Here is a 13,861-nt window from a genome sequence, read left to right on the forward strand (position 1 = left end):
CCTCTAGACCAGACCTCCTGCCCAGACCAGACCTCCTGCCAGTTGGTTGGCAACCTTCAGTCTCGAAAGACTATGGTATAAGCCTACAGCACCTGGTATTCCCAGGCGGTCTCCCATCCAAGTACTAACCAGGCCTGACCCTGCTTAGCTTCCAAGATCATGGTATAAACCTACAGCACCTGGTATTCCCAGGCGGTCTCCCATCCAAGTACTAACCAGGCCTGACCCTGCTTAGCTTCCAAGATCATGGTATAAACCTACAGCACCTGGTATTCCCAGGCGGTCTCCCATCCAAGTACTAACCAGGCCTGACCCTGCTTAGCTTCCGAGATCATGGTATAAGCCTACAGCACCCGGTATTCCCAGGCGGTCTCCCATCCAAGTACTAACCAGGCCTGACCCTACTTAGCTTCTAAGATCAGACGATATTGATTCCAGATATATGTTGGCAATAGAGTCGATAACTCCAACTGGGAGAAAAGGGTATTGACTGCTCTACTCTCTCTTGCTGTTTCCCCCCCTGCAAATCTCTCCCTCCCCCTGACAATTATTTACAGAAGAAAGTGACAACTAGTTGTTTAGAAATGTAATCTGGAATTAGATGGGATATGAGAGTTCCATGGTTGAAACTCCTGATTTATTTAAAAAGAAGAAGAAGAAGTTGGACTTGGACTTGGAAGATCCAGGTTCAAATCCCTGCTCAGTCATGAAGCTTCTTGGGTGACCTTTGGCCAGTCACACACTTTCTCTCAACCTCACCTACCTCACAAGGCTGTTGTGAGGACACAAGGAGGGTGGAACTGTGTACAACACCCTGAGCTCCTTGGAGAAAGGGTGGCAAAAAAAAATGTGGAAAATAGACTCCACCAATGAGAGGGAAATTTCAACTGGGAGTACAAACAGGGGGAGAGGGTTCAAACTTTCCACCCATGTTGTGGTCCCAATCCAGATCTCACTGAAACTGCTCTTAATCATAAAGGGGACAACTTATGGGCACAAAACTCAAGGGCGACTTCAGTGAGGGGATGAGGGCAAGGGAAAAAGGTTAAATCCCTACTGGCCCAGCTCCGTGGCCCTGTTCGAAATTGTCCTCCATCACATGGCAAAATGAAAAAAACCATTTGGACAGTCCAGCCATGGAACTCCCACATCACATCAAGCTTGGCCTCTGATTCTTGGCAAAGGATAACATCAAAGCTTCATCATCGAAACATCACATAAAATCTGGGCTTTTGAGGTTTTAAAATAATAATAATACAGGTATTTCTATACCGCCTTTCTTGGTCCTCAGATTTCTCCTTAGACTTTATTCAAGGCGGTTTACATAGGCAGGCAATTTTTAAATCCCCGTAGGGATTTTTACAATTTGAAAGAAGGTTTCTATCTTTCAAGAAACCACAACATTCAGATGTTTCTTTCTTGATCTGGTCGCACATTCTGGCCTCCATCCTCCCACGCTCAGAGCAGATGGAATAGCTCGGCTCAGCTTGTCAGCTGCTTCAAGGTCTCACCATTCACGGTGCCGGTGGCCTCGAACTGGCGATCTTCGGATGTTATCTTCAGGCAAATGGAGGCTCAACCCGCTAGACCAGACCTCCTGCCCTTAAGTCTCAGATGTGTGTTTATCTGTCTGGCTGTCCTAAAATATCGGAAAACTCAAGAAATCATCCCTGTTTTTGGCCTTTTATTTTACATTTCAGGTTTTATAGCATTTATTCTGCTTCTGAATGGCAAAGTCCTGTGTGCTTAGGTTTCCTCTAGCAGTGTTGACCAGAAACACAATGCATATGACAAGCATGCAAATGATATAAACAGGTACATGCTTGCATGGAGTCTTCACCTGCCTCCACTACCTGTCGTTGATGGATTTGGAAAAAAACACACCAAAAAAAAGACACTCAAACATTTATCTCCCTATATTTACACAAGCTTGCAAACTTCAGGAGCTCAGCTCTTTGCAGGGCAGTTAGCAGCTGATTTTTGATGACCTCAGGGCTTGAGGCAATTAGTTATCTGAACTTTCCACCTCCTGTGTCAGGACTCACCAGAAATCAGGTCACAACCCACCACGTAGGTCAAACATAGTTTGAAAAGCGCTGATCTTGAGGAAGGAATAGCAAGGGAACTTCTCAAATTTGCAGATGAGGCCAAACTGATAAGATTGCAAATGATCCGGGCAGTTCAATGATTCAAAAATTGCCAAAAGAGTACTGGAAAAATGGACAAATATTATGAAGACAGTAAGATTTTGACATAGCTGGTCACATCGTGGGCTGAGGCAACATCAGGGTAGCTTCGGATGTTTCTGTAGTGACTCTGCCGGCAGGAAGTGCATCCATCCAGCTGTCTGGAGGGATCATGGAAAACTAAAGACCCACCCTTCCCACGTGCACTAGCCACAAATGGGCCCAGAAGGAGTTGATGAACAAGAAGTGCTCAGGAACAGCGACTCACATCTGAATCCCACCATTTGGGGAATAGAGTTGATTGCCCAGTTACCTCGCAACGTTGGAAAATCGGAACCAAGGAAGGGTGTGTTCCGCTGCAGGACGGTCTATTGTGTGCTGTTTGGATGCCTAAGATGGACCAAAGAGCACTCTGGCAGCCAAGAACACATAACAAAGAATTGTTCCTTCCTGAAATAGTGATTAATTCAGGAAAATCTTTAAAAGAAAGGAAACTGTGCATCACCCGAGGCTGTGCAAGCCAGGGAAACCAAACTCATTGTCTTGTGCAATTTAGGGAAAGACACTTGACCCTTTGGAGAGCTTTAATGGTGCCTTCAATTTATGCTCCAAACCCTGGAATGACTCTTTCATATATTCCCAGTGCTTGGTCATTCAGTACCTTTTTACAAGGCTGCTTTCATCTCAGCAAGCGAGGCAAGGGCTCTATTAATTTTCCATTGGTTGGTCAGAGAAAGCTTACAATATGCAATTGAATGGGAAGCCACGTCTGTCATGGAAGTCTATGCCATGATTGAAATGTCCTGGTATATCCCTGCCATTGTAAAGCTGGACATCAGGAAGGAAGTTGGACAGCAGGAAGAAATTCTTCATGATAAGGGCAGTTTGGCAGTGGAAGAGATTGCCAGGGGAGGTGGTGGGTTTTCCTTCACTGAAGATCTTCAAGCAGAGGCTGGATAGGAACCTGTTGGTGATGCTAGGAGGATTTACTGCTACAGGCAGGGGTTGGACTAAATGACCTTGTAGATCCCTTCCAATTCTATGATTCTAAGAGGTTGAGGGAGGAAAGGTTAAGCTCATCTTCCCCACTGGCTTTCTGCAGCAAATTGCCCTCTCCTCATGGACTTACCCAGAGACAGCATCTATACAGTTCAGGTTCTCCTTAGCATCTTCGTATTCACTTCAATTGAGAGGTGTTAATGTCATTACTACTGTAAGCAATTTGAGTTTTAACCTCCATGTGCTCTTAAAATAGGAGGAAGGGATCCCAGCCAGAAGGGCTCTTACGAGAACAAACACTTGCGTCTTTTTTACTAGTCAGGTAAAGGCCGATGTTATGTTGCTAATTAATTTTATATTTCCTCTGGGTACCCCCACAAAATCTGGAGCTGTTCAACTTTCCCCGCATGAGGGTTTTTGGGTGTGTTTTTTTTGCCAAAAATTCAGGTATGCTATTAAAGAACGCACCAGCAAAATTGCTGAGGTCATGCTTCCTGTAAAACACGAAAGGGGGGAAAAGCAAACAAATAAAAAACCCTCACGTCAAATTCAAAACAGGCACATACTTGAGATTGGGGAGGGGGAGAGCAATCTAGATCCATAGCAACCTAACAGAAGTGATTAAACAAATGGAAACATAATCTTTTTCTCTCTTTTTTTTTGCCAGCATCAGGACTGTGCGGGAAAGAAGACATCATGAAGAGATTCAAAGAAACTGAAGAACAGTCACTCTCTCCAAAAGAAAACATGGTTTTAGAGGAAAGAATCAAAGGGGTCTATTTTTGTGAGTTGGTGTATCTAACAAACATTGCACGGGCTTTGTCCTTGGTGCATACCAGCGAGGCGACTCACAGGCAATTTTCATTTATTTTCCATAATTACAAACAAGAGGAATTGGCCAGGCTTTTGGACAGATCTGTGAGTACTAAGCTGTGATGTTCTGGACAGATAGGACAACACAAGAGGGAGCAGGCAGGCAGGGGAGGGAGAGACATCACCAGGGCTTCATTTGTGTCAAGGCTTAGCTGATGTTTAACACAAGTCCCAGTGTTGGAATATACTGATCAATGAGAATGACCTTGAGCAGGTACAGAATAAATAGGGAGGGTCCCCAGGCACAAGGATTAGCAGAAGGGCTTTCAGAGCAGACCGTTTCTTCCAGGCAGATCGGAAACCCGGATCCTCAATTCTAGAAATTAAGCATCATTAATATCCAGGACTGCTCAAAATTATGGGGCAATTCTTCATGGGGCAATACATCAGCAATGCTCCAGTCACACTGAACAGGAAACAATGATAAGGGCAGATGCTGCAAGGTGGAAGGATTGAGTAGAACTAACTTCTGTTGAGTAGGATTAACTTTCTAGGAAGTGTTGAAGAAGCCTCCTCTTCACAGGTAGAGACATCTCTGGATCATATCATGCCATATTACCCCTGCTAATTGGGTAAGAGGCACTTTTTCAAGTGGGTGCTCCTTTTTTTAGCAGGGGGAGAGTAACTGGCCCACCTCACCCCAGCACTGTCTGTTCTAGTGGCTGTCTGCTGGTGTGGCATCTTTTTAGAGTGTGAGCCCTTTTGGGACAGGGAGCCATTTAGTTATTTGATTTTCTCTGTAAACCGCTTTGTGAACTTTTAGTTGAAAAGCGGTATATAAATACAGATAATAATAATAATAATAATAATAATAATAATAATAATAATAATAATAATAATAATAGTACAGTAGTGCTGTCATTTCAATTCCTCTTTGAGCTGATGGTGTGAAAGCAGTGCCACACTGCTAAACAGCACTCGCGTAGGAGCAATCAGTGGCATAGATAAGAACATAAGAACAGCCCCACTGGATCAGGCCATAGGCCCATCTAGTCCAGCTTCCTGTATCTCACAGCGGCCCACCAAATGCCCCATGGAGCACACCAGATAACCTCATCCTGGTGCCCTCCCTTGCATCTGGCATTCTGACATAACCCATTTCTAAAATCAGGAGGTTGCACATGCATATCATGGCTTGTGATAGATTTTTCCTCCAGAAACTTGTCCAATCCCCTTTTAAAGGCATCCAGGCCAGACACTGTCACCACATCCTGTGGCAAGGAGTTCCACAGACCAACCACATGCTGAGTAAAGAAATATTTTCTTTTGTCTGTTCTAACTCTCCCAACACTCAATTTTAGTGGATGTCCTGGTTCTGGTGTTATGTGAGAGTGAGATACAGGGAGATGACATGGTACTGCAGGTGCCATTGCTCACAGAAGCCACCCCCACTCACCATCAGGGCAATTCCGGGCAGAGACGGCAGCACATTGGGCTCTGGGCTCTGACAGCAAGTGGGGTGGGGCACTTACACTGTGCATTGCAGCAACTGCAGTACTACCATGCCACACCCCCTAGTAGCTATGCCACCGGAAGCAACCCAGAATTCTTCTTTACCTCCTCAGTTCATCGTTGGAGAGCAGATCTGAAGACATCGTTTCTGAGTGCCTACAAAAACACTTAGAATAATCTCACCTCAATCATACAATCACATCAAGAACAATACAAACACACACACCCCCAAGGTAACATCTACACAAAAGCAGCTAAAAACATAAACAAAGGTAACTGACAGCCAAATTCTGCATAACTCCCCTTGTGGTGAATGCAGTGGTGCCAACAGGCACATGCTGTATCCCAAAGGGGAAGATTCAGGCCCCAAAGGTCTCCTCCTCCAGCAGCAACTGTTGCCCTGTGCATGCCTAATCTTGTCTGATCTCGGAAGCTAAGCAGGGTCAGGCCTGGTTAGTACTTGGATGGGAGACCGCCTGGGAATACCAGGGGCTGTAGGCTTATACCATAGTCTTTCAAGACTGAAGGTTGCCAACCAACCAATGGTCTCCTCCAGGTAAGGGAACATTTATTCCCTAGCCCAGGGCATTAGTCCTCACCTCCTGAATGGGATTACTTGTATCTGAGACGGACGGTTGAGGTCTGGAAGGGGGAATAGGATATCGGCGGTGCCACTGCCACTGAAACTGCCCCTTTTCTGGTCTTGTTCTGCGTCCTCTTCCAGCCTCCTCTTCCTTCCTGTTCCTCTTTCTCCCTGCCACCCACCCATCCCCTGTACTGACGTACCAGCTCTGGGGGATGTGGCGGGGAATTGCTGGTGTGCCGCTGCAGTCACTCACCATTTGTGGTTTCAGCCCAGCTCTGTGATAATTTTGCAATAAACTCATCATGCCATTTTGGGAGCCCCTGCACTGCACCATGTGATGATCCAGATTAACTCACAGATCCACCTGTGAAATGTGATTTTATGGCCCCTAAACCCATTGAACCAAATGTGCTGGCGCACGGCACATTTGTGCTGATTTCCTCTCCCATGATCTGTTCCATTGCAATGTACGTCTGGGGTTGGGAGCAAACCTGTCCCAATGCCAAAAATTGTATGGAATGTGCAAAGAGGTCAAGCCTGGGAATTTTTATTTTTCACAGCTATTTTGGAATTACGGGAAAGGAACTTGGCTCCTTTGTGGCATGAAGTCAAGCGCAGCAGTCACGCAGGTGTCATAAACCACCAGCCCTCTGTGGCACCAGCCTTTCAGTTGCAGGTCCCCATTATGAGAAGTGGGGGGAGGGAATATCTAAGCAATCGAAAGGAGCCACCAATAGATTAAGTCATGGGGAGCAGAGGGGGAAAGGGGGAGAAAAGTAAGTAGAAGAACATTCCTCTTGCCTTCTAGAAGGGGCTCAGAACTGACTGAAGTCTTTACCTATACAAAGTCTTTTGCTTCTCTTGCAATCAGGAAAACAATATACATACAGCCATTTCTTGTTATCTGCTCGGCTTAGGTTCCCAGTATCCGTGGATCCAGCATCCACTGATTTGACTCACCACAGAATTAGTGGCTACTGCGCATAAGAACATAAGAACAGTCCCACTGGATCAGGCCAATGGCCCATCTAGTCCAGCTTCCTGTATCTCACAGCGGCCCACCAAATGCCCCAAGGAGCACACCAGATAACAAGAGACCTGCAAGGCTTCCTGGGAATTGTAGTTAAGAACATAAGAACAGCCCCACTGGATCAGGCCATAGGCCCATCTAGTCCAGCTTCCTGGATCTCACAGCGGCCCACCAAATGCCCCAGGGAGCACACCAGATAGCAAGAGACCTGCATCCTGGTGCCCTCCCTTGCATCTGGCCTTCTGACATAGCCCATTTCTAAAATCAGGAGGTTGCACATACACATCATGGCTTGTAACCCGTAATGGATTTTTCCTCCAGAAACTTGTCCAATCCCCTTTTAAAGGCGTCCAGGCCAGATGCCGTCACCACATCCTGTGGCAAGGAGTTCCACAGACCAACCACACGCTGAGTAAAGAAATATTTTCTTTTGTCTGTCCTAACTCTCCCAACACTCAATTTTAGTGGATGTCCCCTGGTTCTGGTGTTATGTGAGAGTGTAAAGAGCATCTCCCTATCCACTCTGTCCATCCCCTGCATAATTTTGTACCACTGGAGTTTTTTTCGAGATGCGGCGACCAGAACTGGACACAATACTCCAGGTGTGGCATGCGCCAGTGGGGTTCCCCAAGACACTGTTTAGGAGTGTAACGGGCTCTTTATGAACCTGAATCTTAACTTGAAGTCTACCTGTCTCTTGGCTCTTTCCCTGTGCTGGCCATCCCTCAACTCGTTAAAGTTCATAGAGTGCATGGTGAAGAGGGTCTCAGTGATTCAGTGTCATGGTCATTCCACACCTTTTGGTACAGGGAAAGAGTGTTTGTTAATGAATTACACGTGCATTTTTGCACTATTGCCTGGCTGATACGTTGGGGTGCGGACATTCCAGTCCCAACCATGTGGCGACCCAAATGGTAAAGTGTCTGATAAACATGGCACTCTTCAAATCAGAAACTGTAAATTGTTTTAAGGCTCTACCAATTACCGTAACAGTTTTTTTTTTAAAGAAAGCGAACCCATTCAAAGTTTAATACCGCTGTAATTGCTCTCATTGAAAAGACCAGCTCATGATCTTTGAGACTTTGGATGTTACTTCAGTTTGTGCCACCCTATAACCTAATATTACTGCAGTTCTTAAAATTTGGTGGAAAATATAAGGGAAATGAAACGCTTATGCTCTCCCTGAGGTAGAGAAGGGTATCCATCCAGTTACCTTAAGCTCCTGATTTTCATAAACCACTTTTTCCTGTTAAGGTTATACCACATTTAAGTTAGATTTTAAAAAATAGAATAAGGAGTTAAGGTAAATAGTACTTTAGACTCCCAGCCACATAACATGAATGCTAAAAATCTGAACAATTCCTCGTTTTATAGGTTCTCAGATAACCTGTGGAATGGTGGAGTTTTGCCTTTGGATGCCTGATGATGTCTACAGCGATTGTAGGACGAACATTGCTTTTAATTCATCAAACAAAACTAGTTGTTTTGGAATGTTATGGCTGGTATACCCAGAGATTTTAACTATGAGTGCTAATGCCTAGTTTGCTAGCTAAAAGTTTGTCTTCGTTTTAAATAAATATTTCCAAGACTGTTGGTTTTTGAAAGCTGTAGCCCACAGTATGACACTGAATGTCCTGCAGTAAAAATGCAACGAACATTCTGGGGCATTTGGTGGGCCACTGTGAGATACAGGAAGCTGGACTAGATGGGCCTCTGGCCTGATCCAGTGGGGCTGTTCTTATGTTCTTAACTACAATTCCCAGGAAGCCTTGCAGGTCTCTTGTTATCTGGTGTGCTCCCTGGGGCATTTGGTGGGCCGCTGTGAGATGCAGGAAGCTGGACTAGATGGGCCTATGGCCTGATCCAGTGGGGCTGTTCTTATGTTCTTATTCCTTTATTTATTCTTTATTTATTTATTCTTTCCTTTATTTATTCTTTATTCCTTTATTTTGAAAAAAAAAAAAACTAAATGTTTATTGGCTTTGCTTTTTTGGGGGTGGTTTGCCAATCTTTGCCTCTTGTGATTTCACTTCTGGCTTCTGGGATATTCTTCTGGGTCTGTGGCTCTAGGCAACTGTCTGTAGTATTGAATTGACAGAGTCAGTGGAGGAAGAGGGACAGACAATTCAGTACCAAAGACAGTTGTCCTAGAAACAAAATTTTCTGGCAATTGTCAACCACCATACTCCAAACTCCCGCAGCACATCAATGTGCCACAGCACATGGTTTGAAAGTAACTGATTTTTTTCTGTTTGAAAATGAACAAGTTGCAAAGTATTTGTATTTTGCAAAAAAAAAAAAAAAAGTGACCAGTGATAAGATTGGTATAATTCAGAAAACCAAAATTAAACTTTGGCAGCAAGATCATCTTAAATACGGCAACATGGCCTTGTAACAGGAGAGATTGCCGATTCCAGCGATGACAAACTAAATTCATGTTCCGCCAGAATGGGGCAAAGTTTAATTTCCTTAGCTGAGAGAACTGTCTGAGAATTTTAAGCCCTAAGTTTTTAATATAATTTGGAGGTATGTCCTTCCCAATTATCTTTCCCATCAAATTTATTTTCCTGTGAGATGTTAAAGGAAGAGTAATTGGATTTGTTAGAACTCATTTTCAGTCTTGCCACTGCTCCATATTCCCTTAGAAGGGACATCAAAGGTGGCAGAGATTCAGTTGGATCAGAGAGAAAAGTGGCAATATCATCCACAAACATGTGAGATATCATTTGCATCCCCCCCTCCCCAGAAACCAAACATTAATGGTAAACCTATTCCTATTCCAAAAATGGTTACCCTGCACATGCCCGATCTCGTCTGATCTTGGAAGCTAAGCATGGTCAGGCCCGGTTAGTACATGGATGGGAGACCGCCAGGGAATACTGGGTGCTGTAGGCTTATCCCATAGTCTTTCGAGACTGAAGGTTGCCAACCATTCCTATTCCAAGTCGCTAAAAGTTCTAACGAAAAAGAAAAGACAACAAGCAACCTAAGTCCAGAGCTGTCAGGAGAAAACTTTATTGGGCATAAGCTTAACAGCATCTACCTGCAGGAGCTCCTCCGGGTAGCTAGAAGCATTCCCTGGCTCAGCATTTCAGGCTACTCTACGAATGACACATCCTGCTAGTGTCTAATGAGGTCTGAGAGCAAAGCAATGGCCAAATGCAGAGGCTGTTATAGGCTAACTGGACTATTTGACAGCAGAGATGATATACGTCTGACTGCAGCGAGAGTTCACATGAGAAGGTGCAACAGACAACGCCCAGGCTGATGCCAGCAAGATAAGTTCCCACCATTAGGGAGAGGGACAATCAAGCAGATGTATCTAGATCAGGGGTGTCCAAAGTTTTTGACAGGAGGGCCACATCTTCTCTCTGACACTGTGGAAACAGGAATTAATTTACATTTCAAATTTGAATAGATTTACATAAGTTTACATACATGAATATATTAAAGATGAACTTATATGAATGAATGAAGGTCTTGCAATAGCTCAAGGCCCGTAAAAGGCCTTGCACAAAGCAAGGCTGGCCTTTCCTTTGCTCCCACTACTGCATCACAGATGTGAAGCAGCAAGCAGTGGAGGAAGCCCTCATCCCACAGCTCATGCAAGAGGTCAAACAGTCGCCCTCATGCTGAGAGCAGTTGTGTCAGGCCAGTGTGGGCTCCAACAAATCTCCAGAGGCTCATTGGAGACTGGGGCTCCCTGAGGGCCACATTGAGAGGCCTCAAGGGCTGCAAGTGGCCCCAGGGCTGGGGTTTGGGCACCTCTGATCTAGATAAACAAAGCCTGGGGATAAACAATATATGAGCAGGTGCAGCAGCCAAGGCCCTTGGTTCAAGTACTTGGTCCTTGTTGCTTCCCATTGGAGTGGGCAGTTCCCAGGGACCAGGAGACATACCAAAGGTGGTTGACAGGCATACAGGATGGAAGAGAGTAGCTGGGCCTTGCATTGGCTAATACATCCCTTGATTGTTCAACCACTCACCTTGAACAATCAAGGGTTCGAGTCCTCGCTCTGCCATGAAGCTTCCTGGGTGACCTTGGGCCAATCACTCTCAGCCTCACCTACCACACAGGACTGTTTTGAGGACAAAAAGAGGACAGGATCTATGCACACCACCTTGAGCCCCTTGGAGGAAGGGCAGGATAAAAATGCAAAACAAAAAATAAATACTGCCGATGAGAGTGCCTCTGGAATAACAAGGCCAGGAGTCGTGCTCTTGCACAACTATCTTTTCTTGGGCTGGAGCTTCTTGGTGGAATTTGAATTCTCTCTGCCTGTTCCTCCAAGTACTGAATGACTCCAGTGAGTCAAACGCACTTTCCGAGCCCCACGCGCTGCCAGCAAAACAAGAGTGACCTGTCCCTAAAACAAAACTCAAGTTAATTTCAGCAAGGAATACCAAATGCTTAAGAAAACAAGCAAGCATCAAAGCTGCAGGGGATGTCATGCTTCTTTTTCAATAAACTTACGTTTTACAGGCAGGTATGTTTTTCAGATGAAATAAAGGGAACACCCTTTGTAATGTAGACTAAGAAAAGCCATAAATGACCTCACATTATTAAAGAAATGGTTTGACATCACAGGAGGCTATTTTGGGTCATTTCCTCAGTCTGAGGAGCTTAGCAGATGTTTCAAAAGTCACACCTGAGATGTAATTGGTGCTGAATATGACCAAAACTGGAGGCACACCTTTCACAAGCCTGACTTTTGAGGCAAACTAGATGTTTTGCTGAGCTCGTCATTTGTGCCGATCCTTTCAGAAATGGCAGGGGGGCCATCCCAACTGGGACCATGGCTGGTGGAGGGGCATCAAGCCTTTGGCCCCACTGCAGCCCTGTCCAGACTGGGTGTGTGCACAGTTGCTATTGAACAAGGGAAAACCTTCCAGTGCCCAAGGCAGGGTACCAAATGCCGCCGCTCCCTAGCAGACCCCCTTACGAAACCTGGCCTAGATGCCTTTTAAAAGGGATTGGACAGACTGAAGGAGGACAAGTTCATTACAAAGACAGTGTGGCACCTCCAGGTTTTAGAGATAGCCTATGCCTGAATGCCAAGCGCAAGGGAGTAGCAACAGGATGCAGGCGTCTTGTGGTATTCTGTGCTCCCAGAGGCCTCTGGTGGGCCACTGTTTGATCCAGGAAACTGGACTTAGATGGGTCGTTGGCCTGATCCAGAAGAGCTCTTTTGATGTTTTATTCATGTATTCAACTACTATATACTGCCTTTCTCTGTTTTCACAGATGTTCAGGGCAGACTAGTCATAAGCCATCATTTTTTTTCCAAATGCGGTTTTTACTGGAGGCAGGCTGTGCAGCATGGCCTTTCCCAGTTTGAAGAGACACTTGGCCAACAGTCTGAGGCTAAGAGGCAAAGAAGGAAGGCCCACAGCCAGGGAGACAGACCAGGGACAGACTGCACTTGCTCCCAGTGTGGAAGGGATTGTCACTACCGAATTGGCCTTTTCAGCCCACACTAGATGCTGTGCCAGAACCACCATTCAGAGCACAATACCATAGTCTTTTGAGACTGAAGGTTGCCAACATGATGTTTGGTGAGACACAGAACCCTCAGTTCACCAGATGTTTCCTTCCAAGTGCAGTCACCGTCCTGAATTTGCTCGGCCCTTCCAAACCTTCACAGCAGCTGCAGTTCTCTCTCGGTCGATCCATTCTCAGGATGTTATCCATCTCTAGCCAATTCTGCATTCTATACCTTCCACAGCCTCTCACGCTGCTTTCCAGTGAGTGCTCACCCAGAGTGACTTTCTCGTGGGCTGTCAGCAACTTCTGTTCTCCCATCCAAAATGAGAACCCAGGCTGTTCCACTTAGCTTCTTCAGACAGGACACCAGCTCATCCTCCAGACAGTTGCCCATGTTCTTATGTTCTCACGGTAAACATCACTCCACCTCTGCTCTGATGTGCTGGCCCACTGCTGTGTTCTCCTCTACACTTCCTCTACTGCTCTTCCTTTTTGAATCCAGAGAGCAGGAGGAGAAGGAGCTGTGGAGATAAACAGGCAGGTGGGTGAAGGTGGGCGATCCAGCAGCGAGTTACTGCCTTGATTGACCTCTTAGATCGGCTGGCCCTTTGTTGCATACCGAAGGTTTCCAGCTCAACCCCTTTAAACTCCAATTAAAGGATCTGGGAGCAGGTGGTAAAATGACTCTGGGGAAGCCCCTGGGGAGCTTCTGCAGCTGGAGCAGACACTACTGGGACTGATTCAGGAAAAGGCAGCTTAATTAAGATACGGATTTGAGCTACCCCATTTTTCTCCTTTCTTTGTAGCTCACTCCGATAATAATAAAAAAATAGTATTTGCTACTTTGCAAGGTGACCTTATGGAAAATATTAGGAAGGGGCCTACATAATCTTTCTTTTTGGCTGTAAAGGACGGTTTGCAATCAACACGGACCCGGATCCTGCCAAAAAGCTTGGCACCCAGTCTGGGCAGATCCAGATTGACAAGACAGACTCACCTCCAACTCTCAAGCGAAAGCAGGCCATTTCTGCACTCTAATAATTTGCCTAGGAATATATATTCTGCCGGCGGAGGCAGCCAAAGATTTGTCTGCAAGAAGAAAATGGACTTTTCAACTTTCTGGAGAGAGAGAGGAGGTGGATCAAGTGTTGGTCAACAATTCCTGACTTCACTCTCTCCTTTGCTTCCTCCTTTGCCAAAAGCAATCAAAACAAGCGAGCAGCTTTCCAAGATAAGCCAGTTGCCTCTGG

Source organism: Tiliqua scincoides, chromosome 12 (genome assembly GCF_035046505.1).
Source record: "Tiliqua scincoides isolate rTilSci1 chromosome 12, rTilSci1.hap2, whole genome shotgun sequence".
In the NCBI taxonomy this organism is placed as follows: Eukaryota; Metazoa; Chordata; class Lepidosauria; order Squamata; family Scincidae; genus Tiliqua; species Tiliqua scincoides.